Source organism: Microtus oregoni, unplaced genomic scaffold (assembly GCF_018167655.1).
Source record: "Microtus oregoni isolate MIOR12 unplaced genomic scaffold, Mior012 000064F_ref0000363, whole genome shotgun sequence".
NCBI lineage: Eukaryota > Metazoa > Chordata > Mammalia > Rodentia > Cricetidae > Microtus > Microtus oregoni.
In genome coordinates, this window is record NW_024543874.1 from 1,534,076 (window position 1) to 1,559,115 (window position 25,040).

The window sequence follows — 25,040 nt, forward strand, 5'->3', positions numbered from 1 at the left end:
CTCGTTGATCCTGCTCCTCTCAACAGCCCACATAGGCTCTGCCTCTGGGACACAGTGCACATTAAAAAGTTAAGCCATTTATCGCAGAGTTCAGCGCTCCATCAATATCTCATTGAACAGAGCAAAACAGCTCAGCTTCAGTGAGGCAAACCTTGCAGGAAGATAAATGCTAACATTTTCTTGAAAGTCTCAGTAATTATTCAAAGGCCCACCCCCCTCATCCCACCCTTCACCCCAGGTCTCCTCGCTCTCTCTCTTTGGCCAGGATCTGCACCTAACTCTCCTTCTTCGGCGAAATTCCCGGAACCATTTTCCGTTTCACAACCCCGTGGGCAGCACCTCCAACATCGGCGGATGATCTGTGGATTTTATCAGCAGCGGAATCGAGTTCTTGAGAACATAGTCTGGCTAGCGCTGACTTTCACAAACTGTTCCCAAACTGAGCTGCTGTTCCCTGACAACCCCTCTTGGAATGAGAGATTTGGAGCCCGAGGCCACATAGTTGCTCCCGAAGGCCCTGGCGGTCCTATATCACCCTTGTCCATAACAAGGACCTTGTTTCCCGTAACGGCTGTGGAAAGAAGTAGCGCAGAGTCAAAGTTGCCTGTACCCTGGGCATGTCCGCAGTGGGCACCGGGGCACGCCTCGCCAACCTTCTTCTTGGACTCAGCCCTAGCTCTCCAGCAGGAAATTCTACATCTAGCGGCAGTATTAACGCTACCGGCTGTAGCCAAAGGCAGATACTCCCTTTGGAAAGGCAGTTAGCCCTTCTAACATCCCCCGATGTCTCTATAAGATTGATCAGTTAGACCTGGTCACAACATCCTGCTTACAGAATCCTATCTGGGGTCCTTGCATTCAGCTGCCCTCTTGAAATGATGTAGCATTCGAGTAGCCCCGATGTGTGTTGCCTACGGCACCCTAAGAGCCACTGCACTAAAGCATTTTTGTATGGCCAGCAAGATGACACAGTGAATAAAGCCCTTCCGGTGCAAAGCCCTGACAGACAGAGTTCAAAACCTGGACTCCATGTAAAGGAAAAAGGAGAGAACAGATACCCCAAGGCTGTCCTGACCTCACTAGGGAGTGCCTGGTGTGTGTGTGTGTGTGTGTGTACATTTGTGCGTCACAGACACTCATGCATGTACACACACTCACACACACACACCACTGATAATTTTTTAAAAGCACTATTCTGTGAAAAATAAATTTAACAAGTCTAGGGTAAGCAAAAATTAACGAGAATTCTTATTATGGGACCTCTCAAAGCTGGGAAGCATGGAGAATATTCAGTCAGAGCTAGCAGGAGCCATTGGGATAAGCGTTTTTTGTTTTTTTTTTTAACAATTTTTGATGAAATTCTTTGTATTGAAGCATCCAGGTTGGCAATGACGCTTCAGAACCTGCGTGGAAAGCATCTTCTTTCTACACATCTGTTTTCTTGTCAGTGAAATGGGAATCAAATAATAGTTCAGGGGATCGCTGCGACTGGGAATGGAATATGATTGACGTGTCCAAATCACTTGGGACCCTTGGCACCCGGGGCCTGAGTCCTGAGTCTCACCCAACAGCTATGCAACACTGGCCGTGTCTCCAGGAGCCAGAGTCCCAGCTTCCTCACCATGGAGCTACTGTGACAGTCTGGATCAGAGAGATGTAAAGGATTGCATGACCTGTAGCCTGTAAATGGACCAGTAAACTCAGCATAAACCGAAAACCCCAAAACTGCTGGCCAGAACACAGCTGTTTTGGTGAAAAGCCTGTGTCTCATGGTTTGAGTGGATTTGAAACATCATAGATGGAAGTCCATTGACTCTGAGAAAAAAAAAAAAGGAGTAATTTTGTCTTTAAGTCTGACAGGACCAGGTCTTAGCTCCATCTACCTGCTCTGACGTGTTACGGTTGCACACAAAGGCTTGGGAATAGACGTGGTGTTTAGATAGGTTAGATCGAGTAAAATAATCCCACCAGACAGTCTGAGAGTGGAGGCCTCATTTTTGAAGTACAAAAAGATGAATTTGAAGAGATCAAAGCTGACCTAATTCACAGTTAAATCACAGAAGATCTTGCAGCTTTCCCATTTCCCTGGCTTTTTTTTTTTTTTGATCTAAGATTTTTGTCACTGAAGGAAAGGGAAGAGATTGCTGAATGCTAAAGACTCGAGTGGAAAAAGCACCCACGTGTGTTGATGTAATGTCCAACGTCGTCTTCTGAACCAGCAAGGAAGAAGCAGTGAGCCTTTAACGAGTGAAAACCAGCCACGGGCCAGCGTGGTACTGTTCTCACCAGTGTGTGTTCAGACGGCGAGCCGTCTACTCAGCTAATCTAAGTAGCACTGTGAAAGGCTGAGCAAAGAGGATTGAAGGTTACAACATTTCAAAACTTTAGTGTTCAGCTCAATGCTTTTCAGAAAATTAAACAAGAATTTCATATTTTCCTACCTTCTTTCAAACTCCTTTACTGACTCAAGAGGAAAGAAAGCTATGCCCTGTTCGAACCAGGCAACACTGAGCCGTGTTCACCCAGACCCAGAGCCTGAGATGAGACCTGTTTCTTATTTATTCTGAACAACTTGCCGTCTGGTAATATTTTTCTGTTCTATTTTTAATGGCTATAAAGTTTCTATCACATTCAGTAATTATCTTCAATCTCAGAAGGACGGAGGAAATTCCACAAGAAGAACTACATGAAACATCCAGGGTACAGGTGCCAGAAAATATTGTTTTGTTTAGTGGAGATGAGACTATAAAAATATGGCTCTTTATAAATGATGTTCTCAGGCTTATTTATAGACACTATGACACTCGCTCTTAAACTCCTTATTTAATTGCTAACAGAAACGTTATTTCAAAAGGGAATCGGGGTGCTGAAAACACGGCTTAAAGCGGTATATTCTCCGGAGCATCTCATCATTTCTTCCTATTAGCCGCTACAGCTACTTAGGAAAAAAGACGTCAGGAGTTAATTTAAGCCACGGCACACAACAAACAAAAGCATTTTAAGTTTCTCAGGGGCAAGCGTACTAGGCTACATCTTGAAGGAGGCTGACTGGAAAGGGATATCAAAGAGAATTTATTGTGTGATGACCACCTCCAGTTAGCTAGCTAAAGTTCTGAGCAAAAAAATAATACCACAGTGGTTAACAGCACAGGGATAAACTCTGCTTGAAGGAAGTGTGTGTGTGTGTATACGTGTGTGTGTGTGTGTGTGTGTGTGTATGTGTGTGTGAGAGAGAGAAAGAGACAGGGAGACAGAGGGAGAGACAGAGAGAGATAAAGTAAGAGAGAGACACACAGAGAGAAAGAAAGACACACAGAAAGACACAGAGACAGAGAGAATGAAAGAGACACAGAGACAGAAAGAGAAAGAGAGAGAAACTTTGCCCAAGGTTACATTTTTAGGTAGCTATATCAAGTGATTATGCTGGGATATTATAATTACTATTGAAAGCTCAAGACATTGACCTAATGCTGTTATTCACTACCCATGAATACTTGAATCACGGTACAGTCAAATTGAAAGTATCTGCCACACTTACCATTCACCATGGACTCCTTGAAAGATAATTCCTTCCACTTACTGAGAATGCCCACCAAATGCACAGAAGGAAAGGAAAGTATCTTCCTGAAAAGGAGAAAAATCTAAACGACAAAATACTGCGCTTCACACCTACCAGAAGTGTGTACCTATTACAGCCTCCTTGGCTCTCTGGCTCTCCGTGGGTAAATGGAGTTAACCCCTCTGCGTTTCTTGCTCACACTTCAGTGTTCTAAGTTCATAGTCTATCTGGGAAAGGTCCTGGAAATACCATCCCGTACACTAGATAAACAAAAGACATTTTGAGAGCCTTGGTAGTCAGCAGGAGCTGGGTAGAGAAAGTGACAGAGGGACACATCAGATACTTCCTAGCAGAGTGACCTCAGATGTCTCGGTGTAGTGGGGAAGGGATATGAGCTAGGCATTTCTTTGTTCCTGACAGGGGCCCTCCCTGTAAGAGGCTCCCAGGTCACCCACTTCTGAATGCCTGGCAGCTGCTAAGCTAGGCTTGTCCTGAGAGGCAGACGGGATCCACCGCAGAAACCCGGGCTGCTGAAGCAGCGGGGATGATGGCCCTGTGACATTGTCGTGCAGGGCATTTTCTTCTGCTGACCTGTACACGGGTAAATGAAGATAACCCTCGTCACAGAACATAACCCACTTCCCTTTCCTAAGCGACACTGGGGAATTGTGGTAAAGAGCCAAGTGCCCCGCCCGTGTGAGCTGCCTGTCCCGAGGAACTTGAGTGTCAGCATTAGCCCCAGCCTGAAAGGGACGATCCAGGGGTGATCTGCCCCCCAGAGTCCTCCGAGGAGAACCTCCAAAGGCTCTTTTTGTTATCAGCTTGGATGAATGGCTATCTATCTCAGCTTTATTTCTCATTAAATATTTACAGAGGGATTATCGCCAGTTTTGCCCATTTTGTGGTTTTTGTTTTTTGCCTTTAACACACAACACATCACCTAATAAAAATTGCGGCACATAAGGCACCGTGCAGAGGGCGCCGAGGCCAGTGTGGCTTTACCGTTGTTGTTTTAAGTGTCTGTGCTCTGAATTCCCCGGGAATCCATGCTGTTAACTCCCGTGGATATGAACAGACCTCCCATGCCTGTCGGATCCCACTGTGTATTTATTAGGAGACGGCCTTTGCTTCTAGACACTGCACACGGGGCTGTATTTTTCCCCCTGGGTGCTTGCGTTCCTGACCACACTTGTTTGAAAAGAGACCCTAAAATATATGGCTAAGCTGGGCAGGCAAAACAGTCTGGGTAATCAGAGGGCATGTTTAGGAAACATTGCTTACAGGGGCCAGCCGCGCTTTAATGAAACCTCCAAGACGATAAATAGCCGATTCCCCTTCTCCGGGGTCATGGGTGCCAGCTGCAGCGCTGGTCAGAAACCAAGTGGAGTCACGGTCCTCAGAAGGGAGAGATAGGAAAACATCAAATGCTTGGCCACTTGGCCTGGAAATGCTAAGTGCACAGGGACTGAAATCAGGCCCTTTCACTAGCACAACGAATCCTAAAACAGCCACTTCAAAGGCTTTTTTTGGGGGGGGGGGAATATAAAGTTAAAATCAAAAAGAAAAATGCCTTGGTGAAGTCTGGATGGATCTCTGAAGGGAGAGCGTTCACCCTGTCACAAGAAGTTTTCATCTAATTGTGCAAGGTCAGGTTTAATTTATATTAAAGCCTAGGCTAGCGTTCCCTCTCTTTAGAGGACCTCCTTTCCGAAGTCCCCACAGTACAGCTTGGTGCTAGGTGGTAACCCATTAGCCTAAAGGAAAAGATCACCCCCGAAGCAGGTAGATTTTAGCTGACCCCAAAGGCGGATAGAGTTTTGCCTTGTAACTCTTGCCTCTTCAGTGTTGAACAATGAACTAAATACTGTTGAAAACCAGAGTCAAACTTTTGTAGGCTACCCATTCTTACCTGTATTTCTTAATAAAAATCTGACACTGGGAAATTCTGTGTCCACATAAAAGACTATTCAGCATTCAGTCCCCCCACCACCAACTTTCTTTAGCCACCAAAAAGAAAAAAAAAAAGAAAAAGAAAAAAAAAAAACACTGATGGAGTAGCGCCACCGTCTGGACATTTTAAGGATGGCAGGCAGGTTCCTCTCCCTTGAAAGATTAAGCACATTTATTTTTGGGGGGACTCGTTAGACTTACCTAAGTGTCTTAAGAACGTTCAGAGGAATTCTGAAGGCTCCTCCCGTTGATTCATAGTAGAAAAGAATGATGAATTTCACATGGGGGATGCTTTCTGAAGAAAACAGAGTATGGGATGAAGGGAAACAAGCCTTACACTTTACACTTAAAAGATAGGCTCGGAACTAGCTAGTGAACGTGCGTGTTACAGGACAAACTTCTGCCCTGTGGACAAGGATAATCGTCATGTCTGACCCACAGGGCGCTGGGTAGGTCAGAAGCTTGGGAAGTGCTTAACGTGGGGTCTAATTGTAGCAGTGGTCAGCGATAAGAGAGATTATTAAAACTGTATTTATTTAACTCGCTTTCAAACGTACAGATGAGCAGTCGCAGCGTCGGCAGTGACTCTGAGTGCCTGGATCCTGTCCCAGACAGAAAGTTTCCACGCTTTTCTCTACGTCATGGGAACAAGAGGATCTGCCAATATTCTGAGAAGGAGCCATCTCTCTCCCGCTCCCCACGCGCTAGGGCCTGGGCTCACAGCTGCTCAGCACCAGCCCCAGGACTCTCGGGATGAGCAGAGAAGCCTCTTGCCCCACCCACCTCCTACCTCTGCTTTGTTCTGCACATGCTCCCTCGCCATGGGTGTTTACACAGCCCCACGGCGCCTGTGTTCTGTCTTGCTTTGTTTATTTAAATCTCACCTCTCCTGGAGACACAGGTCCTACCTTTTCTGAGAGTTCACCTCCTGTTCTCTTCCTTACTGCCCGTTTTGGACCTGCAAGGATTATTATTGGCGGTGACTCCCTGACTGCCAAACTCATGAAGGGCGGGTATAAGATGTGACTTGCCTCTGTACCCTGGGCAGCCATGAGATGCTCACATCCCTGGTCTTCAACTCGACAATAAAAACATATGTCAGCGCCCACTTCACTACTAGGACAGTCTGTCAAACATTTGGCACAAACTGAAACCTGGACTCCAGGTCTAAATTTAACAAAGAACAGCCCTTCACAGGTTAGAGAGAGTAGGGCTTCCACTCCTGGGTGGCTCTAAGTTGGCAGTAGGACCTCATGTTTATAGGGCTAGTGCTTCCACGGTTACCACTCCCCATGCCTCTGGGTACAGAAGGTGCCTGGTACAGAACAGAGAAGTTCAGCCCCAGATGGGGCCTGGGCTGAGGATAGAGCTGAACTAGTTACAATCCTGCTTCTAGTTCACCCAGTGCCTTTAAGGTTTTCCGTCATCACTTTGATCCTCCATACAATATAAATTTTGCCCCTGCCTTACCAAGTCCCTGCAGATATCAGGAATTGTCCCAGGGTATAGTTCTCAAAACAATTTCAGTTCTTCAATTTTTTTAAATACCCGTATCAACCAGCAGAGGGCAGTGGAGGACAAACTGAGCTCTGGGTTGACTGTCCCAGGCTCGCGCAGTCTAAGGTGAGGGCTACAATCGCATGGTATTTGATGGTAACACTTTGCCGCTATTTCTCTGTATTGCCCTTGAAGTCTGAAGCAGTCTGGTCGGTGTTCTGCTCCTCCAACTTTCTCAGCACTTAGCTCCTTCGCGGAGAGCATCTCAGCCCAATACCCTCAGCTGGAGAAAGGAGGGTGCTGGGTGCAGAAGAAGAACCAGGCAGTAATGCAGAGAGATTCACAGCAAGAAAGGAGAGACCTGAGCCTGCGACCCACGGTTCCAGGGAGGATGGCTCACAGAGAGAAGTCTGGAGAAAACTAAGGGCATTTAGAATGTTCTGGGTGGTCTGGAAGTAGGAAAGGAGACGTGGCGGCCCAGGCTGTGTAGTGGTTGTGGTATATAAAGCAACTACTGTCTGTGGGCTTAAGACCACTTCAAATGAGACACAGAAATGTTACAGACGCACTTCGTGATTCAGATTTTACAGCTGAGGGCCCGGATCCACACTTCTAGCCCATGGACAGCCCACTCTGGACAGGGTTGAGAATAGGTGAGAGATGTACTGGTCATGGCAGAATTCAACAGAATAAACAAAACCCTGGATAAAACCTACAGCCTGACCACCAGGGCCACGCAATTCTAGAGTAAATGTGTGTAAGGTGACTCAGAAAAACTGAACAGCAAAAGTCACAGGGAGGGGGAGTGGAGGGGCAACCATGGCATTTAAATCATAATCTAAATATTACATTCAAACGGATCATGTGGGCAGAGGCAAGGCGAAGTGATGGAATTGTCCCAGTGCTCCAGCAAAGGGTGAAGACGCTAGATTCGCAGTTAGATGGGTGTAGATTCAAATTCAGTTATTGAAATTTAGATTTAGACCTGAGAAAAGGCATACAGTAGTGGATTATAGATGAGTATTTGACTCATCTTTGCATATTTGGTGTTCATTCATTAAAATGTGAATCGGGTAAGTGAACAGTTCTAATGCTTAGAAATCTCTTCCTTTAATTCTTTTCTTCTCCCCCAGTTTTTGGATCCTTTCTGTGTTTTCCTGTCAAGAGTCGCTCAGAAAAACCCAACCTTTCTACTAAACAGGAGATCTGCAAATGTCTGGATGGTGGCTCTCAGGAACAAAGCCCTCCCCAGTGCCTCAGTGTTGCTGCCCACCACACTGCCATCCTTCATGGTCTGCCTGGTGTCATTTCACCAAAGGCCACCTCTTCTAAATAGAGGTTCCTAAGGAGTGTCTCCAGCCACAGGCCTTAAGAAAGCCACGCCTTGACTCTAAAAGCTTCTGAGTGGTGAGAATTCCTGGTCTCCCACGGTCACCTTCTGCTCTCCTGAGCCCAGGACTGTTTTCTCCATGCTACCTTCTGCATCCACCGCACAGCCTGTCTTCGCCAGAGTCTCCTGAGGGTCAGATTGCCGCCACCATTTTTCTGGGGCCATAGAACAGGCTAGAGTAAAACTTGGAGAAAAAAAATAACATGTAAATGTGGAAATAATTTGCCTGCTTGACATTCCTACCATCCACCAAAGGAACTAGTGAAGGATAGTCCTCCCAATGTCTTGCTCAACCAGACTTGTTTTTTTTTTTTTGTCTTGGCGGAGGGTTTTTTTTGGGGTGTGTCTTTGTTTTTGTTTAAATGTGATCACCCCGACTGCCAAGACAGTCTAGAGATTAGAGGTATAGAACCTTCATGTTCCCTAAACCTTGATTGAGGACTAGTCCTCCACGTGTGAAGAACTAATGATCCAGAGCCACCTCCCTACAGGGTTAGAGACAGAACACTCAGCTAGCGAGACTCCAGCCACCAGGCCTGTCTTGTGCCTTCGAGGTCAGGGACAGACATGGCCCACACTAGTATTTGTTAGAAAAGGAGGCAACTGTGCTCTGGCAAGCACTGGTTTCTGCCAGTGGTGAGGTACAGCAGGAAGGCGTGGAGCTGAGGACCAGGCCAGGAAGGCCCAGCACCTGCCAGGGTTGGCCCACTGCCAATCATTGCCCTCAGTCATGTGATCTAGTTTGGTTTGCAGTTTGCCTGTCTTACCTCGCTCGCCACACTACTGCTCTACTCCAGGCTTGTACAAGAAGGCAAACCCAAAGTAAAGACAAACAAACAGTGATCCAGGCAACCAGCCTACCACCACGTCTTTCCTCGCCCCTACCTCCTCACCTCCATCTCATAGATTTCAATAGCAGCCACAGCTCCTGGCCCCTGTCTCTATACCTCGCACCAAGTGACTGCCCTGGGCTCCAGGTCTGTGGCTGCATTTCCTCAGTCATGCAGTAAAGCTCTGGAGGATGAACATGGGGGGACCAGAGGCGACAGGGCGGGGATCTTGGCTGACTTATCCCCTGACACCCTCCCCTCCCCTTGCTCCACCCCTGTCCCATCACTCTTCACTCTCTCCTTCAGGACAGCCTGGATTTCAGTTGAATGTCATGAAAGAAAGTTGGCCCCAGAGGTGTCTCTAAGTGTCTCTGCCCAGCACTAAAGAGAATTTTTTTTGGCAGAACTTCCAAGGTACAAGTAAGCTCCTAACAGCTTTTTGGCACATCGGGGACAATTAGACATCTGCATTCCCTAATCGTCCCTTGGGGAGGGGCAGGCCATGCACCCGCCATACTTCTGCTAAAGTGTTGATTGGGTTGGATTTTGGGTCTCTCCTTCCCATTCTGTCCTCGGGGCTCAAGCAAGGTGGAGGAAACACAAGATATCTTTTATCTGGGGCCAGTCTGACAAGCGAGCATTGGCAGAGGAGCGAGCTCCAGAACCCACAAGAACTGCCTGAAGAAAGTCAGGGATATTTGTGCCTGTGACCGCCTCCCCACCAAAATTCTTTCCATTTTATTCCAAATGTGAGAAAATTGTGAGAGCCTTCTGATGAGCTCCTTTGCCACGAGAAGTGAGCTCAAAGTTCCAAGTCACTGAGAATCAAGTCACAGAGGGCCTTATCCTTGTTGGGAGTGATGACAGCTCCCAAGAGGGCTCCTTCCTGGCAGAGGTGAGTAGCTGCCATCTGTATAGCGCTGGGTGAGCCTCAAAAGGGCCAGACCTGCAGAAGTCCTCAGAGGGGAGAGCTGAGTCCCACCTGGGTATCCTGGCCCACGGCCTGTCACAGTGGTCCCTATCACATGTGTGGCCCGATCTGGAGGAGCAGACTTCCCCCCACTAGACTGCCCAGTGGGAAAGCGGGGTGTCCCCATCTCTGCACAGGAGGATGGCATGCAAGCTGTCCCCCTGGTGGAGCTCACTGACCAAAATGAGAGCTGTGTTTTAGCTAAGGGGGAAAATGTTTCCAAAATGAGCTACAAGTCAGTTTACACAAAGGAGAAGGGCAACTCTATTAGGTTGCAATCTCTGGTTGGGAAATGTGTTTCTAAAGGGAGCTTGCGTGCCATGGAAACAAAGCCCCGAAGCCCAGTTTCAGCTTATTAGCGCTAAATTGGCCACAGCAAATGAGCTCCGCGGTTGTCAGTGACCTGAGGTTTTATAAGCACACGGGGACTGTTTGCAGACATTCTACACGCGCCCCACAGAGCAGCTGGGGGAGGCAGCTAAGCCTACACTGGCATTTCGGAGGCTCAGAACAGCCATGAATCCAGCCCATCAGGCACCCTCTGCACAGGAGCCTCCCTGGGGCGGAAGCCTTCCTGAGATCTCTGCCTTCCCGTTGGCTTTCTTAAGCAGGGAAAGACCAGAGAATAAAAGGTGCAGAGGGCCAGATCTGTGGGCAGGAGCTTTCATCTGAAACCACTGAGAGCAGATCTGAAACAGTCCTATACTGACAGAGAGGTCTTTGAAAGAGAGGGACAAAGGTTTCCACCCTGCAGAGAAGCAGGAGAGAACAGGGGAACAGGAAAAACAAACAAACAAACAGAAAAACCAGCCTCATGCTCAAAGTAACAGTTTGGTGAGGATCAGATTCTGTCTTTTATGATCCCCGGTTTTCTCTCAGTAGGTCTCACCCTGTGTGGAGTCCACACACTATGGGCAGAAATGGAACCATGAGCTGCTTATAGCATGAACAGAATTAGAACCGGATCAGTCTGGAAGAGAGAATAAGATGAGAGGCGGCCCTGGGGAGAATGACAGAAAAGTACTGTTTTTGGGGGGAGAACTCAGAAATTGTGGGCGCTAAGTAGCAGAGAAGTATCTCAGACAGAGAGATGGTGGGTACCTGGAGTGTGGGGCAGGTTGCTAGGGATGCTTCCAGTGGAAGAAATCCAGGAAGCGAAGGGAAGAAGAGGCAGGCAGGGTGAGCTGGTGAGCTGTGCGGCCCAGCCGGGACTAGTGTGGCAGTCTGGATCTGGGGTGTAGACCGTGCTAATTAATTGTCCAGTCTTAAAACTCCTCTTTCCAACTTTAAAACACTCAGTTCTTCTAGCACACTAGCCATTCATGCCACCCCATGCTAGCCCAGTTCACATACGCACACACACGTGCGCATGCTCACATTCATGCACATACACCATTCAAGGTTTACTGTAACTGTCTTGTCTCTTTGTTTGTTTGTTTGTTTTTTCCAAGACAGGGTTTTTCTGTAGCTTTGGAGCCTGTCCTGGAACTCGCTCTGTAGACCAGGCAGGCCTCAAACTCACAGAGATCTGCCTGCCTCTGCCTCCCGAGTGCTGGGATTAAAGGTGTGCTCCACCACCGCCCAGCTCTGTGACTATTCTTGACTAATTTCTCCAAAAAAAATCTTTTCACCCCTTTTTTCTTATCTCACCAGGTACTCTTGGAGCATCCTGTTATATTAGTGACTCTGAATTCTACAATGAATCAAGTGCCCTGTCAGACGATGGCAAAATTAGATGGCATCTGCTTTGCCCCCTAAGACCGTACTTGGAAATTATGTAATAAAGGCCTCTGGAGAAGGAAGCGTGGGTAGGAACACATCTCAGGGGTTTGATGACATGGCAACTGAACAGGGCCCCAAGGAAAGACTAGATTTCTACTGAGCACAATGGGCAGTTGGGTAGAGCATTGTGCAGTGGACAAGCAGAAGATGCAAACTCAAAGAGGTGTCTCTGACATCCTCCTTGCTAGCTCCCCTCACCTGCTAGTTTTGCATGTCAAAGTCTTGAGCCTCACAGGACACCATCCCTGTTCATAGGTGTTCCTTTGTGATGGTGAGCATCAGAGAGCTGCAAGGTGACATCCACAGAAGAGAAGCGAATGGGCTTGTACCTGGGAGACCGTCTTCATATTGTGACAATTGCCCTAGGACTGGTTCATCAGGATAGATGGCATGAATGAGAAACGGTTAGAAATTGGAGGTCTCGCGGGTGGTGGAGGGCAGACCTAGGAGGGCTGGGAAGTGAGTGTGCTCGGGTTTCCTGATGTGAAATTCCCAAATAAGCAATAAAAATATTATGGAAAAAAAGAAGAAATCGGAGGTGTGCGTTAAGTGGCAGCCTGCTCTTGGAAGTTACAAACATTTTCTAGAATGTTCTGGTACAAAGGTGTGAAAGGGCACAAAATATGGAGTGAGTTCACACGTGGGAGACACCTAACAAGTGTGTCAGTATCTGGAGAAGAGCAGGGAAAGAGAGACAACTGGGATTAGCATTTGGGCAAGGGACAGTGATCTTGATGGCCACGATGCAGATACTCCTTTCCTATGTGAAGAGATGCTCGATCTTATTCATTCTCCCTGAGGTCCGAAAGAAAATGGCTTACTCACAACCAAAATGATTTTAATCAGGTAAAGGTATTTTAAACAAGGAGTCTCTTAAAATATGACCAGTGCTTCTAGTCTAAATTTATAGATGGGTTTTGCCAGCAGCACGCTGAAAACACTTACATAATATCTTCAAGGAGAGCTTGGATTTCCGAGTAGAAGAGGTCTAGTGGCCTATGAACATCCCAGAACTGACCATCTCATCGCAGAGTGGACCCTTCGGAAATACTTATCTAAACTGTTGCTCCACACCTATTCACGCTCCCTGCCTTAATTTCCAGGCAGCCGAAGGGCAGGTGGAGCTGCCCAGTTGACTCTGCTCCCTCCACCCTCACACTCAGTTCCATAGCCACCCGGACGCTTGGCATCCTCGTCACTGGCTCTTTGCTGCCGTTCTCAATATCTTTTGGTCTCAGTCTCGAGAAAGTCTGTTTATCTATACTGCGATTGCCACAAGAGACTAAATTGTGCAAACTGCCTTTGGTAAACTTTCACAATAAACAAAATTCCAACACGGTCATGCCTTGGAGGTCTGAGGAGGTCTAAGAACTGACAACAAATTTAGGAGAGCAAGGCATGAATCACCGTCCGCGGAGTCTCTAAATTTAACCAGGACTTTAATTAGGGAGCTGGATTTACGGCACTGAGAGGAAGAGTTCCAACAATGGGAGACATCCTGGCTGAGATGGGGTTCTTTGTCTACCTTTCATTTCTCTCAACCACACTTGTCTCCCCTCATTCCTCTCCACCTCCCATGGTTCTGCGAGCAGTTGCTTGCCAACAGATGTGCGTCAGGAGCATGCGGGCGCGCTGTTTACACCCCTCAAGCAGAGCATAGCTGAAGCAGGACTTCTGCCTGCAGCAAGGCTAGTTGAGTGCCAAGCACTATGGAGAAACCAGATTCTAAGCACTGTCCTATTGGACCCACTAAATAGACCTGCCCCCTTGCCGATCCATCAACGTGCCGAGCTGTTGGAGACTCCACAGCTCTTTGCGAGAAGTGTATGTTTCCCCTAAACTTACTTGTTATTAGCCAGTAAATAAGCTTCTCGTTGGTACCTAACTTCTTCTTCAAAACTACTCCCAGCTCCCCAACTTCGAGGTTGAACTGTGTTAACAATGCCCGGCGTGGAAAGTCCCTGTAGGGTTTGTAAGAAATTAATGTTAGCCCCTCTCAACAGAAAGCTAAGGCTTTGCAAAACACACCATATGCTTGTCACTTTGCCAATGAATCAAGATGTTTTTGCAGCCTTCTGAGTCTGAATAATTAATGGGAATGTCTAAAGATTACCCCAAGGTTCAGGGAGTGAGGATGGGGCCTCCGCAGTGTCCACCGTGACTCAACCTCAACTCAGTCCAATATTTCATGTGATAAATGGCCAGGCTTCACGACCACCCCACCCACCCAACTCATCACCGTTCTTCATTCCCTCTTCTTCCCCCTTCCTCTTGTTTCTTATGTTAGGTTCTCTGGTTTGCTTCAAGCAAGTGTGGTTACCGTTTACCATCCTCAGACATAGCACTTGTTTCAACTTTCTCCAGCTTCGGCAAGGGTTGTCATTCTAACAGATACACTTTGGTATCAGCCGCGTGGCTGTCAAGGGACTCGCTTCCTTTCAGTACCCTCTTGCCAAACAGTTCATCTAAATCAATGAATCAAGTAATAATAAACAAAATAAATAAAATGAAAAATAAAATGAATAAATAAATCAATAACCTGACTAATTGTGGTGCTTATAGACAACATGGGTTTTTTGAAATATTTTAAAAGAACAGATATTAAGTTCTTCCTCTATAATTTTGATATATTCATGATCGTTTTAAATAGACCTTTGCCATATGAACTTAGGCAAAAGAACTCATCTTTATTCTTTATCCTCTTTTGGGAAAATCAATTTCTGGAGCTCACTGCCTATTGTTGACCCATTTCTTCCCTCTCAGAGCTGTCAGAATGAAGTGCTAGTCAGTTCTCAACAGAATGGTCCATTTGTTTCCTTTTTCTTTTGTTTTTTGTTTCTTTCTTTGGTCTCACACTACAAGAAGACTTGCCTGGAACTTCCTATGTAGGCCAGGTTCCCTTGGAACTTGTGGCAACCCTCCTGACTCCACATCCTGAATTCTAGTATTACATTTGCTCCCCGCTACATCTGTCTTACTTTTAATTTCTTATCTATCTTTAACTTAATAAAACAATCAACTTTTAATATAGAGGTAATGATGCATACCCACAGCTCCAGCTACTTGGGAGGGTGAAGCAGGAGGACCACTTGAGTCCAGGTCTTGGCCAATCTAGGCAGAGCAATGAGACCCCTGTTTCAAAACAAAGCAAAATAAAATGGACGTCTAGTACAAGTCCTTTCCCAAATGTAAGACTGTCCTCATAGTTCCCGTCACGCTTGTCCATTGTAACACCTTAACTGATGACAGAGCCCTTTGGTTTATGTAGGGAATCTGGGGGACAGAGTCATCACAGTAAGTACTTCCTATACACCAGGGCTTTACAGTAGATTCAGAAGAAATGTGTATTTCAGTAAAGCTGAAATTGGGCGTGACAACATTTTGAATGTTTGCTCTCATCCTTCCTTAGGCAGCAGAAGAGTTACAGTTGGAGTTGGAGGCTATATAGTCTGTTGCTGAGCTGGCAAAATACATAAAGTGAGAACCCAAATGCAAAGAAAGAGGATAAACGACTTACCTTGTTTACTGAACCAATAAGTAATATTTCAAATAGAAAAAAGTTGATTGGTTTAAGCTTAACATATACCAAGTGCAGTACAACCGCCTTGCCTAGAACTAGATCCAAACTGCAGAAATACCTTTTGAGAGAGAGACAGAGAGAGAAAGATTGTGGTGTGTATATGTGTGTGTGTATGTGTTTGCATGTGTGTGTGTATATATGTGTACATGTGTGTGCTGTGTGTTTGTGTGTATGTATGTGTTTGTGTGTGCTGTGTGTTTGTGTGTGTGCATGTGTGTACGTATGCGCTTTGTGTTTGTGTGTGTATGTGTGTGTGTGTACGTGTGTGTGTGTGTACAGGTGTGTGTGTATGTGTGTGTGTGTGTGTGTGTGTGTGTGTGTGTGTGTGTGCGTGCTTGAGGGCATGCAGATGTACACATGCATGTGGAGGCCAGGGCTTGATGTCAGCTGACTCCAAATATCATTCTCCACTCTCTCTTTAGAGACAAAGTCCCTCGGTGAACCCAAAATTCACCATTAACAAGACTAGCTGGCCAGCAAGATCCAGAGATCTGCTTGTCTCTGCTGGCCCATCCCAACTCCCACGCCCTTGCTAGGGATGAAGACTCAAGTGATCATGTCTCACATAGTGCGTAGGAACCTAAACTCAGGTCCTCATGCACATACCAAAGGTACTTGACCAACTGAACCATCATCTCCCTAGCACCAAAAAGGCCTTTTAAAGATAACCAGGTATTCTACCATGGTTAATGCAAAGACATGTTATGTTAGCCCAAGCGGAATCTCATCTGTTTTAAAAGTTCATACATCGTACTTTAGGTCGCTCCCCACTTGGAATGTTCTCACGGCTACTCCTCTTGACTTTCATAATGCCTTTGCTGAGATTCCTCCCAAAGGAAGAACTCGCATCTCATGAATGAGTTCTTGCCTGGTGTGATCCTGTGAAGCAAAGGGGTGGGTGATGTGGGTGGTAGCGGTGTGGGAGGATGGGAAGACAGAAAGCAAATGAGGAGAGAGGGTGAACAGGAAGGAGGACTTCTGTGGAACACAGAGGAGAGCACCTGGTGACCTAGTCCTCCCTCTGACATCATCATAGTTGGCGCAGTGTAACCCCCCAAACCGACTGTTCAAATGAAAGCAGAGGAGGAAATTTTTCTTCAGCCTTACTCTCCAGTGAAAAAAAAGCTTGCCCTACTAGCACTATTTAGATAGCACTTCCAGGAAGTACGGATGCAGGTATAAGCAGGATCCCATGATGCTCTGAGGCAGGAGGGAAGGCATATGGTGTCTAAGCCTGATGGTACCTGAAAAAAATACAGGTGGAAGACCTAAAGGGATGCAAAAGGCATCAAATAGGTATTGATACTAGAAATTAACATGCAATAAAAACTAAGGACCCTTAGATATGGCAGGGCCAAAATGTATATTATTGAGAACTAAAAAAACAAAGTGAGAAAAATATTTTACCTAAGATCCTAAATTTAGAGCTAAATACGACTTTAGTCATTTGGACTACTCAATTTCCTCATTCCTCATTTCCATCTAAGCACATGGTTATTATTATGTTTTATTACCATAGAACTAGTAAACATAAAGAAAGCAAAGACTATAATAAAAAAAAAACACTATGGTGCAATATATTGTTTCTCTTTTTCTTCTAAAATGAAAGCATTCATATCATCCAGGTAAGTTTCTGTAAGCCAATGTTCTAAGATTCACTTTTATTTTGAACCTGTGTCCTTAGCAACATTTTCTTTCCATTCCCATAGTTTTGTGTCCTAGTTAGAAATATAATCTTTAAGTATTCTGAAAAGTTATCTGTAAACGGAGACTTCGCTTTGTTTCCCAGCCACCCAGACCCAAATAATCACACAGAAACTATAATAATTACACTGGTTGGCCAATGGCTTAGGTATATTCCTAACTAGCTCTTACATTTTAAATTATCCCATTTCTATTAATCTATGTATCACCACGAGGCTGTGGCTTACCAATAAGGTTCCAGGATATTTCTCCTTTGACAGCTACATGGCATCTCTCTGACTCTGCCTTCTTTCTCCTTGTATTCATTCAGTTTAGTTTTCAGTTATTCTGCCCTGCCCTAGGTCAGGGCATCTTCTTCATTAACCAATGGTAATAGAGCATATTCGTAGCATACAGAGGGAAATCTCTCACATCAGTTATCAAAATGCTATGAATTCTACTCACCTACTTTTATGAAGTTGAATGATCAGGAGAGAAATCTGCAATCATTAGCATCATCTTCTAGCCAAAAACTATCTAGTATTTTGTATACTTGATGCAAAACTTAGAAACTAACTTTCCCCACCTGCAGGGAGTCTATAATCTAATTGCAGATACACAACAATGATGTCATTAAATGAATGCTTCACCTGAAGTACAAAGAAGAATTTGGGGTTTAAAATAGTCATGGGGTTGATAGCTTTTCCAAGCTTTGCAATAAAATCCATTTTTAATGAAGCTTGGGGGGGGGAGGAAAGAAAGGAAAGAAGGAAGGAAGAATGGAAAAAAATCAAATTTACTGGAAGCAACCAAGTATCATACACATGCATAAATTAAAAACAAAGGAAGCCTAACTGTAATTCTGCTTATTCAACTAAATTATATCTTTTCTAATGGCATAAAACTACTGCTGGCTTCTCATAGGGCTTAAAAAGTTTGTTTCTCTTTCTTATATCATTTTGAAAGTCGTGCTTAAAGAATTAAGCCCTAAATAATAAATAAATTAGCAATGGGATTAATGAAGACTTCCTACGCCATTTAAATGAATCTTCTGGCTCATGGGTTTAGTGTCAATGATGGGATTTCTCCAAGGTAGAGCTCATGGTTAGTTAACTTTTTACATGTTGAAAATGAAGACAACTGAGCTTCAACTGACACCCAATGAATCAGGCCTTCTGCAAAGAAGGCACAGAATCTATGTGAGTGTGATTACGTATGTATGTTTGTGTTGTGTGTGTGTGTGTGCGCGCACGCGCGTGCTTGCACGCATGCATGTGCATTATTTAAATCACTCTAGATCACTTTTGTGCTGCAGAAGGCTGTAGGCCTTACAGGAGGCGCTCTGGAGGGTAAGAGGCTGCTGTTTTCCATGACCTAATCTGACTCTTCTTGCTATTGTCGCTCTCCCCAGATTTTCTTAGAAAGGTAATTCCAAAGGCTGCTTGGCTCCTCTCACAGAATAGATTTGCCAAGGGAGCCAGGAGTCTGGAGAGGCTCTGAGAATCTTGGAGACCAAGGAAAGAACATTCTGGAGCATGACTGGATTTGAGTTTAACTTCATGTTCCCCCTCTTTGTGCCATGTCACTGATTTAAGAGTTGCAAGACCAAAACATGACTACTGACTCCAGACAGCAAAATGTGTTTATTTTTTCAAACGATAGTAAAACAAACAACCCCAAGCCCACACAGTCTTGTTTTCCTTCCTCTATGAACTGTAGGGACATTTTCTAGCAACTCAACTGGTCAGGATCCTGGTCTAGGATTCCTTGTGCTTAAGACAAAGGGTGTTTAAGTACGACTACCCAGGGCCCCACACCTTAAGCCATTTGCCTCTGCCAAGGAAACCATGTCTTTGGTTTTTTAGACTGTAGAGCATATATTAGGAAAGAAGAGGCAAATGAGGTGTTGTTTTGGGAGATTTGCTCACACTGTCACTCTGAAATTGCCAATAAAGCTAAACCTTGAATTAGAGGTGGAGTCAATGTCCAGCTGGCCAGAATTAGCCATAGAGGTTCTGGAGGACTGAGATAGGGAGGGCTCGGACGTAGTAGGGAGGAGCTTAGAAAGATGCATGGTCTTTTCCATCTGGGAAGGTGAAGGGGTAGGATCAGCTTATCTTTTCTTTGTCACTCTGTGGATATATCAGGTTTCTACCGCAGTATCTGACTCCTGAGATTTTATTGATAAAAGAATAACTTAAATGCTTCGAGAATAGGGCACAGCTGGTCTGAACTCGAGCCTGCAGATCTTGAGCCAGAAAGCTTTCAACCCGCCCCTACCCCAGCCATTCCCTTCCAAACCCCAGTCTGGTAACACATGTCAAAATTGCTCATGCATCTGATAGGTATTTTGATTGATGTATTGGTCTTCGGAGTCGTCTTTGACTTTTCCTGGTGAAATACCTTGAAATTTCAGTTTAGGTAGGTGGCTTGGTAAGGTTTTTCTCATAAAGGCTTAAGAGAATCGAGGCATTCTTGGACATTGTTCGAAAACAAGGGGAAAAAAAGCTTAAGAGCCCTTGTGGAGACAGTCACACTCATTGCCTGTCCCCACGACCTGTCCTCTTAATGTCTTATGCTAAGAAAGCCTCCGTGACTCCGACTGCTTATTCCTCCTCTGCTGAGCTATTGTCTCTCTGTCTAAAGACAGCCTGTGCATCCAAATAGGCTAGGACTCCAGAAGTGGGAGGAGGGGAGGAAGTGGAAATTTTGAGTGGTATTATTTATAAAGTAATAAAAAAAAATTTAAATTTAAAAAAAAGAAAGCTTGAGCAAATCCTAACAGAGTTGGAAGGAAAGAATAAAAGGCTTGCAGCTAGAATAGCTTTTATTCTATTAACTGGCCCAGTAGTAGACTTCTTTCTCAAATCCGGGCAAAGGTAAGGCCTTTCTCTCTAGGAAGGGTGTGAGCAGAGTTAATTTGAAAGGATGAGAAGGTGAGGCACAGGTCCGACTGCTTCTGGAGACCGAAGGGAGATACACCAGAGATTCTAAGGTCTTTTGAGTCACAGAGTCAGCAGGTCACCTCCAAAAGACCAAACAATAGCCGGTACCACCATAGACAGGAACCCAGATTGGGCCATCTGGGCCTTTGAAACCAGACAGAGGTCCTGATAGTCATTACTTCTAAGTGCCCAGTGGGATCTAAGAGACGTGCTCTGTGAGGGAAGATAGCAAAGTCTCGGGCCTCAAATATTGCCACATGCAATTTTAATGCGTATTATTTGGTACATAATTGAAATTAACCAAGCACTCGAAATAAAATCACATGAATAAAAATCAGTAGACACAATGAATGACAGAAGAATAGAAATTCTGGTGTTGTCATTATTAGACAAAGACTTTTCTAATTTTGAAAAATAATTATGACTATTTAAATAGAGACCTAGAAATCTTTTAAAAGACATGTCTGTTTGATGAGTAATAACACCAAACATGTTTAGTGGGTTTGTTTGTCAGCCATGTTTTCTCGCTTTGATTGGCCATGTATCTTCTTGTAAACAGTTACTTTCTGATACCTACTTAGAAATATGCATTATAGATATTTTCTTGCAGTCTGTGATTTATCCTTCTGTTGGTAGCATCTTTTCTTTTTAAACTTTCATGGAGCTTGCTCTTTGACAATTTCATAAGTGTATAAAGCACATTCCAATTATTATAAACCCCCATCTCTCTCCCACCTCTATTACCCTTCCGGCTCCACAAGTCCCTCTCACACTCATGACTTCTTGTTCTTGTTGTCATTGTCATTGTTGCTGTTATTTTGTGACACACTAAGTATGATTAAGATCATCTGTGGGGTCATGGGTTGGAACTATCCATGGAGTCTAGTGGACTCACTATTATACACACAACTTAAAATGTGCTGCGGAGATGAGGAGAGAGCACGAGACACAAACAGACTCACGTGTATAAATTTATTAAGAAGATCTGTGCAGACGAGCTCGGGGAAACAGTGAACAAAATGGGAGGAAGAGAGCGTGGGAATGGCACCTTTAGCTTTTAAAGGTTTCCCAGCACACGCACATGAGGGGGAAAAATGTGCCCACGTCAGACGCTGATGACAGGCGATGCTACGCCCTGCGCCTGCGTACAGGGGCTTCTACGTCAGACGCTGGTGATGCCGATGGCGGGCGACTCACACATGTGCACCTGGGAAACATATGCTAGCCTCAGAACCCGGAAGTGCAGCCTTACGGGTGGCTAAAGGAACACACAACTAAAGACAATGATTATTCCACCAAATACACTGGTAGCTAATAGTTAAGCAGGAAGAAGCAGGGCCCTGGACACTCCTCTCCCATCCACAACTGACTGTTGGATCGGCCCAGCCTTCTATAGGCCCAATGTAGGCATTGGCTGTACCACATCTGGGCACAACATTTCGCTGCTCTTCTCCTACTCTAAGGCTGGATGCTGGCTACAGATCCTAGGCTGCAGGTCAGAATTGAGTTTCAGAATGAGGTGAAGCAAAGGCAGGAGACCAGGTTCAGAAGAACCAGATGGACAGATGGACTGCAGGTCCAGATGGGTGAGTAGAAGGATAAACAGATAGCAGTTCAACTAGACCATGTCAGCATCAGGGAACAAGTGAAACTGAAGCCCCTGGGTCAGCCAGGAGTTCTCCTCTTGTCTCACACACACGATAGTCAGATGAGAGGTCTCTGGGGGCTGGGGCTGTGCCCGTCCTGGGTGCCATCTCTTTATGACATCCTGGTGAAGGAGCTGATGTGTCTGATGAGCTCTCAAACCTGGCTTTCCTGATACGATTTTAAGATACTCGTGTGCTCCTACTGTCTCGATATATCTGGATATATTTCTAATACGACACCCTTTCTGTACTCAGGGCTTTGTCAGTTATCAATCTGTGCCATGTGAGTGATGCCAGAATACAGTGCCACCCAGGTGTGCACCCAGGTGCAAAGTCATTCCCCATCCTCAAAACAGAGTGAAAACCTCCTGTACAGAGAATCTTCCAGGGCTAGACACAATCTAAAGAAAAAACAAACAAACAAACAAAAAAAAACCACTGTTTTACACACAGAATAACTTAGAACGGGGCACAGTCTGTTCTCAATATTCACAGCCAAGGTCGAATATTCGAGTGCAGTATAGCTGAGTTCTCCTCCTTGGGTCTCAGAATGACATCAGGGTTAAACACACTGTCTGAGCTCACATCTGAAAAGTCTGTGAAGGAATCTGCCTCCAGCCACTTTCAGACCGTTGACAGACTCCAGTTTCTCTTAACTGGAGCCCAAAGTCTCCTTTTCCTGCTATTGATCAATGGGTCAGGAGCCAGTAAGACTGCTAGGGAAACAGAAGGTCATTCATAGCTAAAGGTCAGCTCAGCAAGAGGATGTAACAGCCCCAAATAGTTATTACTCTAGTAACAGAGCATGAAGATTCATGATGCAAAAACTGATTGAACGTCAAGAAATAGACAAATCCACTGATAGTCATGAATTGCTACAGCCCTCTTTGAACAACTGATAAAAATGAGTATACATGCAACCAGTAAGGATGTGAGACACTTGAACACCACTGCCAGACAATGTGGCATTATCGGTATCCAGGCAAAATTCCACTCATGAGCAAGAGAGCATACATGCTTGTTAAGTATGCATGGAACATGTACCAAGATCTATAAGGCCAGTCAATACATGAGAATATCTCAAGTCATTCATTGTCTGTCCTCTGACCACCACATATATTATGCAGCAATCAAAAGAAAAATATATCTGGGAACATCTCTAAATATTAGGAATAAAATAATATGCTTCTAACTAATTCATGAAAACAGAAGCAACCCAAAGGCAAATTCAATGTAATTTGAGGATGATAACACAACACACAGAACTGAGAAGATAGATCAGAGGAAGAGCACTTGCCTGCCATGTGCACGGTCCAGGGCTTGATCCTCAGCACCACTAAAAAATCAAACAAATGAAGCCAAGCCTGGTGGGGCATGCCTGAAGAGGAATTACAGGAAAAGTTACAACAGTAGAGAAGGCACACTGGGAATAGGAAGTGACACCATTACAAAAGGCTATCAAAGACCTTAGTGTCCACCTTAAATAAATAAATAAATAAATAAAAGGGGGAATAATAATAATAATGCCAGATGTAAACAAAACCAAGGTAAAATAAAGATCAGACTGGAAATCAATGAGGACAAGTCATAGAACTTCATCTCTGTGGTAGAGTGCTTGCCTCTCCTTGGGGGAAAACTGATCCCCTCTCCAGTACTGCTTGGGGGCGGGTGGGGGCTGCAGAAACCAAATGAAGAAATTCTGATAAATTTGTTAGCAAGGCTGATGAGGAAAAAGAAGATGCTAAGGCCAGGGAGAGGTGCCACCAACACAAGTCTATAACTACCATGCAAGAGGATTAGAAAAATCCAGATAAAATGCATGGATTTTTTGATGGAGTCAAAACGTGCCCAAGATCACTCAAAACAAAAACTGAATTGGTCTGATTGTAGTAATGAAATGAAACTTGTAAGACAGCACTTTCCCATGAATTAAACTCAAGCCTTAGATGGATTCACTAATGATACCACAAAACAATAAGGAGGATCTCACAGAAATTCTACCACAATTTCAAGTAGGGGGGACAAGTCCTTCCTAGCTTTTTGAAACCAATATTATCTGAAACAAAAACTTGACAAAAATATAGCAAACCATACAAGGTGCTATTTCTCCCCGAGCTCATCTATAGTTTCTTCTGTCTCTATTAAAATCCAAGAATTGGTTTTGATTCTAAGAAAGTAGATTCTCAGGCACTAGTGAGATGAAATATCATGTTGAAGCACCTGCTGCCAAGCCCAAGTACTGAGGTTCAATCTCCAGAACCCCAAAAATGGATGGAAAGAATCAGGTCCTGCATGTTGTCTTCTGACCGCCCCAAATCTGCCTTACCATATACATGTACACATTCAAGCACATACACATAAGTAAATAAAACATTAGAAAGCAGTTTCTGGTATTCATATGGAAAAACAAAAGTCCTTCATAAACATAGACGTAGAAGCTCTTAGGAATACTTTAGCAAAATAAGTCTAACAATTAAGAGGGATAATACAACATGATCCAGGGGTCTGCATTCCAAGGGTTTGCAAGGCTCTGACCAGATATTCAGTTTTCTTAGCAACATTTCAATTACTCTTTCTCCACTAACTTCTTTTGCATTTATCATGAATCCATTTTCCAGGGCAATGTGGGATTATTTCAAGCTCCTCATTTACTTCCACTGACTTGTTTGTCTGCCAGAGTTCAAGGGACCCACTGTTTTCATTGCTAGAAATCTGAATTTAGGTTGCATAGCACCCCTGACTTTTTAAAAGTTGACCGATGATATCCAAATCAAAATAAATCTGCATATTAGTAGGCTAACAAACACCTGTGTGTATCAATATACACATGGAGTACTTGCTGTTCATTATTTTTAAAAACTTATAAAACCAAGACTGGAAAGGAACACCCTCAACATGCTGAAGGATTTCTACTGCAGAAACACCTACAGATTTAATTTTTATTTAGCATTGTCTTAGAGGTCCCACCTGGTACAATAAGCAAGAAAATAAAGTATGTTTCCGGGTGGTGTGGTGCACGCCTTTAATCCCAGCACTGAGGAGGCAGAGGCAGGCGGATCTCTGAGTTCGAGGCCAGCCTGGTCTACAAGAGCTAGTTCCAGGACAGGCTACAAAGCTACAGAGAAACCCTGTCTCAAAAACCAAAAAAAGAAAAAGAAAGAAAGAAAGAAAGAAAGAAAGCAAAGTAGGTTGTGGTACACTTAGTCAC